This window comes from Prinia subflava, chromosome 11, assembly GCF_021018805.1.
Source record: "Prinia subflava isolate CZ2003 ecotype Zambia chromosome 11, Cam_Psub_1.2, whole genome shotgun sequence".
NCBI classification, from domain to species: domain Eukaryota; kingdom Metazoa; phylum Chordata; class Aves; order Passeriformes; family Cisticolidae; genus Prinia; species Prinia subflava.
The window spans coordinates 10,188,550-10,194,565 of record NC_086257.1 but is presented as its reverse complement, the minus strand read 5'-3'; positions in this window follow the sequence as shown (position 1 = coordinate 10,194,565).

Below are 6,016 nucleotides of genomic sequence, written 5' to 3'. Positions count from 1 at the left end.
GGAGACAAAGTGGTCTCTGAGTTTTTCATTCCCATGTGTTTGTTTTAAGTTGTTTGTCTTGTTTGTATGTGGAAAGTCTTGAGGCAGATAAGAAATATTTTTATTGAAAACAATCCAAACAGCTTTCCAAGTGAAATTACTTACTTGGACCAACCCTATTCAAAAATAACTTTTTGAACAAGCCCAAATCTTGGTGGTTTCCAGTTTCTTAACAAGTTTTTGTATTTGTTTAGCATAATATTTATCCATCCAGATTATAAATTCAGAATATAAATATTTTTCTGTTCTTTTAACTTAAATGACATGAACAAACAATCATGGTATGGACACTGCTTTTTACCTTAAAACTTAATTTGTTCATCATAAAGACAGATTCATGCAGCCTTTCTGCTACCTTCAGCATCACTTAATACCAGCTGGAAGTACCACGTTTAATTGTTTTGTTCATATTTAAACAAAACAGTCAAAACAGGGGAGGGAAGTGGAAACCCTTCAAGGCTCCATGACATCAATACCTGTTGATCAGTATATTTTCCCCTCACTTTCTTGCTCCAAATCTTCATCTGAGCATGGACACCTCACAATTTGTCATTTCTTGTTTTTAGGATGCAATAATGATGCTGGGAAGATGATAAATCAGGCCTCAGCTGTCACCTCTTTGCTTCTGTCAGCATAAGATCAGGGAGCAGTGGAGTCACGGCAGAAGTCAGTCCCTCTGAGCCCTGTGCCTGCTCTCCAGGCTGACCCAGAGCAGCACTGGTGGGATGCTCTGTTTGCTGCACTCCTGTACAGTCACTAGAGAAAGCTGCTGACCACCTGAGTGGGACAAGGAGCCAACAGTGTGCCGAGACAAAGCTTCTCCCACAGTGCTCCCCAGGAAAGGTCTGGGTGCAAAATACCTATACAGTGATGACAGTGTGTCCTTCTGGCAAAACTGATCCAGAGCTGTAGCACAGGTAGGATTACCAGAGGAGGCTTTAGGCAGAAAAGGGGAAAACTGTGAGGAGGGAGTGAATGGAAGGTCTTGCTATTCCATTGCTACTTGGAGACTAGATGAGAGGGATTCTGATGATACAGCAGACTGAGCTCATGTCCATGCCACTAAACTTTGACTGTTAAGGAGAAATTCTCTTCAAGTTCATGGAAAGAAGAAATAGTGCATACTTTTAGAAGGAATATTTTCAGACTGCTGGGGCAAAATTGTTGCCCTGCTATTTTTTAAGTGTCTAAAGAGTGCACACAGCCTCTGAGTCATGAAAGGCCAGCTTCAAAGAGTGCACACTGTAGGGAGTTCAAAAATATCTACACTGGAAAGAAAAATTAAATGCTGAGACATCCAGGATGAGATAATAATCTTTTATGTACAGAGATCAAAAGTATTGATTATATCAGCCTGGAAAGATAATTTATATATCAGTTGCTCCCTGTGCATTTTTGCTTATGTCAGCAGCTTCCAGGAGAGGCAGAAAGTTAAGATACTATAAAACTAATTGGTCTATATTCAAGAGGCTTTGAAAGGCTTCAGTGTAGATCTATCTGCAGTGCTGAAGGGAACTCAGTCAGACAATGTGAAGCAAAATCAGTGCAGCTACAATGAAGAACTTCCTTTGGAGAGCCCTGGGTTCTTCCTTCCAACTCAGGTTCTGAAAAATCCTTTCTGGAGCCAATGTACCATCCTAATGACAAAGGTTGTGTTTTTGACCCAAACACACTTGCAGAGAAGAGTGGGGTTTAGGCTTCCTGGTTCAGAGTTGCATCATGACACATTTGTTCTGAAGTAGGTCAGCCTGTGGTGTGCTGAACTCAGTCAGAAAGGCCAGCCCCGGAGTAGTCTGAGTTGAGGGAAAGATGTAGAAAGCCACTTCCTATTTCTGTTACACCAGTAGTGGGTGAAGTGAATTTTTACTAATGGGAGTTTTTGTGTGCTGCCCTTTCTCATAATTATCAGGTCTGTAGAATGCAGGAAAAACTGTTCTCTTATAGTTCTTTGTTTTTGCTTGGTGAATTAAACAGATTTACATGATTTTTTTTCTCCCAAGGTTATTTTATTCTAGCATATTCTGCTTCCTCTTGTCCAAACAGACTCAGTGCATTGCTAGAGCTCCTTCTCACTTCTGCTCTGTTATTTCCAATGCTAATCATGACACCACAGCCATGAAAAATATTAAAACTATTACTTATATAAAGGACATTATGTTTTGGGAGTTTGCCCTTTGCTAAGAGCTGATCTAGAAGAAAGAAGTGACAGTGCATTGTAGAACAGTGTTCTCTTTCCCAAGGATTGTTTTTCCTCTTTGCATGGCTGTTTTCGTTAATTTAGAAATCTAAAATTAAAATTATTAGTTGCAATTTGCCAAGAAACTGTGTCATCCACAAATTTCTGTTCACATGGATAGCTGCTTGTGATGTTCACCTACAGTGAGATAATAGCAGAAAGGAACAGTAGTTCTCTTCCTTACTCTTCTGTTTTCCATGTCTGACAACTGCTTGCATATCTCATGGAGTAAGGGAATTCCATACATCCTTCCTTGCTTCAGTCAAGTTTTCACTTAGCTGAAACAAATTTTTCCTTGCTGTCCACTTTTTTTTGACTTTCCACTTAACCTTGCCAAGTTTATGAGCTGACCTGACAACAAAAAAATCCTCAGTGCAAAACTCCCAAAGAGATATATTTATCTTACCGCTTCTGAGAAGAACTCAGAGATGCCTTTAATCTTTTTTTCCATGCCCAGACCATGGGGGCTGAAGACCTTTAGGCTGAGCTCCACATCATCCCACCGAGACACCAAAGCTGACGGTGTCAGGTAATAACGCAAGTGTTCTGCGGTCAGTGAGTTCTCCAGATGCACCCAGGGAGGAAAGGAGAGGAGCTCTTCTGCATAAACACAGGGAACAATTGGGTCAAACCATGAGTCAGGAGGCAGCAAAAACTCCCGACAAACAAGATTTCTAGTAAGTGTACAGTAGAAATGGAAAATATAAGTAGTGAAAGCCACTTTGTTTTAGAAAACACAACTTCGCTAAAGTAGAATTGTGTTCATCTCACCATTGTTTGTAATAAAAAATTAAAAAGAAGCCAAAATAACTAATCTGTGATTTCATATTTATATATTTTATTATAGATAATTCTGAAATTTATTAAGCATTTCACTTAAGCAGTTCTTTTTTCCATACCTGTTTCAAGGCCAGGTTGGTTGGGGTTTTTGTGTCTTTGAGCAGTTTGGTCTAATGGAACATGTCCCTGCCCATGTCAGGAGGGTTGAACCTGGATGGTCTTTAAAGTCCTTCCAACCCAAACCATTGTATGATTCTGTATTCCTTCACTAAGTGTGGCAGTCCTACTACATTGTCTTCTCTACCATCATTTTGATGTTTTTCATATGGATGTGCAAAACAAGGTGTACGTACATCAACTATTAATTGTAATTAGCAGTAATACGGCACTACTCACTTTCATATTCATGAAACAGTTTTGACTACTCTTGTTCCAGTTTGGGGAATGCCATAGAGTGAGCAAGTCTTTGAGATTTGCAGATATCTCAGCTATCTGAGATTTGCATCATCTCTGAAAGACATTTTGACCATTTATTCCCAGTCATAACAACATGAAACATTCAGATGTTCACAGGAACACACAATCATCTTTTTGGAACAGCTCTATTAAATGTACATTTGAAAAAAAAGAAATCATTATAGTAGGACATATAGCCAAAATATTATTATTCTTCAGATGTGCATGACAAATTTTTATGTGAGCATTTTGATTTACATTCTCTAAACACAGCTGTATAACAATTCTTATTCATAAATGAGATACAATTCACACGTGAGTGAACAATTGAAGTCACTCTATACACTGACCACTCTACAGCTCTGATTTACCTGCCATATTAAATTTGTCATTCTCAATTTCCCATTTGCTTACTTTGAATGTTTATAGAGTTATCACTGGCTTTGTGCCTGACCAATGATGCTGCAAGGATATTGAACTACTAGTTTAATCTTGACACTGTAATTGACAATTTCACTGCCAGCTGGACCACTTACTTGAACACATCTCCACTGGCTCACTCTAATCAGATGGCTTGATCAGTCAGTGCATAGCTGTCTGCTCCCTGCAAGTCTGAGGCTGTAGCTCCCAACAGATTTGTAGTGTTTCTCTGCCAATGGTACCTAATGATGCTGTCTGCTGGCACCTCCATATTTGTGTAAATCAATTCTTGGTACAGAGTTTATCCCCTTGCAAGTCAGGCTCCTTCAAAAAACAATGAATGTTTTGATTAAATTTTATTATCCAAAAGATATAGAAACAGTGAAGTACTTGTTGTGCTAGACCATCCTACTCATAAAATCTCTGCCTACACGTAAGTATTTTGCCTTGGCTTGTGGGCATGTGGCCAGGAGAGAAGACAGTTACAGCTTGAATCACTGTACCTGAAGTTTGGCTAAGAAATTAAAATATTTTGTGCTCTGTTTTAAACACTTTGGTACATGCCCATGCTAACCATGGATCCCAAATGTGCTATTTCAATGCATTGTGATCCCTGAGTTGCCTCATCCTGTAGCTATATTAAATGGATTCTATCATTCAGGTTTTCTCACCAGGAAGCCCAAGTGGGCCCAGATGGGCCACCCTGCTCCATTTCCCTGCTCCCATTTCCAGAAGCTGGTTTGTATGTTTGTTTATTTGTTTGTTTGTCTCTCCATCCTTCTTACCATGGGCACATCTCGTAACCAAGTGTCATCTAACAGAAAGCATCTCTGATATTACAACTACCTGTGTGCCCTCTCCTGCACTGCGACACAGAGACAGCAGTGAGAGCCTGGGTGTGCTGAATTGTTTCTAAAGGCCGTGAGCCGTTCCATCCCTCTCCAGCAGTAAAGGAGTCAAGGGAAAAAATACCCTATACACCAAACAGATAGGAAAAACACACACATCTTCAGCCTCAGCTACAACGACATTGTTTTCACTGAAAGGGGGGCTCAAGATCATAGTTTCTGAAAACTGGAAGTAGTGTTCACTGAAAGAAACATGGCAATGACCTTCCTGTTAAATGTCACTACTACAGCTGCTACACAAAAACATGAGCTGGGTGTCAAAACATCATGCAACGAGCTTAGGTGCAAAAAGCTGTTGAGATGTTCTTCACCATTTGTTTTCCAGTGGTTTGACTGGGTTAATTTTGAGGGCTAGAAAAAATAATCATTATGAAGCTTAGATTTTTAGATAAATCAGTATACTTCAGAAGAAGGAGTATCATGAAAACTTGGTATGCTGAAATGCATTGGATACAAACAAATTTAATCAATGGGTTGGGTTTTTAAATTTATATGTGTGGAAATTAATTATATATTTAATGACCCTGAGTTGATTGCATCTCATGAATATTAAGAATTGGGAAGGAACCAAATTTAACGGAACCTATGATACAAATTTTAATCTGTAGAACAGATTGTTATACAAAGTCAACTCCCACTTGCATCAGCCACCACTTCTGAGAGTAGGGGTAGCTCCTCCTTGGATGCTCATTTCCCTTTGCTGGCAGTATCAGTCTAGCAGAAAGTGCCTTGTGTAATGTCTCTCTCCTCACTTCTGTACATCAGTTGTGTAGCCATGATGGTGGATAAAATCCCTCTCATGTAGGACATGCCTTGTAAGTATATCCAGCACATTCCATATGTGGACACTGTTTAGAGAATATCTATTTTATTCAGGGAGTTTCAACTCCTTGATACAAAGAGAGTGTAAAAAAATTAAGAGAGTTTTCAGTTTAAAGTTGGGGAGCAAGAAAACTTCTGGAACATGGAAATGTAAATGCAGGTGCTTACAAGTAAAATTATTACTTTATTTTGGAGATATAAATGAAGTCATGGAAGCAAAACTATAGAAATGCTGTTTTAAATTTAAAAACAAAAATTAAAAAATAGTATATTAGTCTCTGCTTTTCCTGTGGCATATTTGCTTTTTACCCACACAGTATTCTAAATTTCATCTGCTGCTTTTACATTTAATATG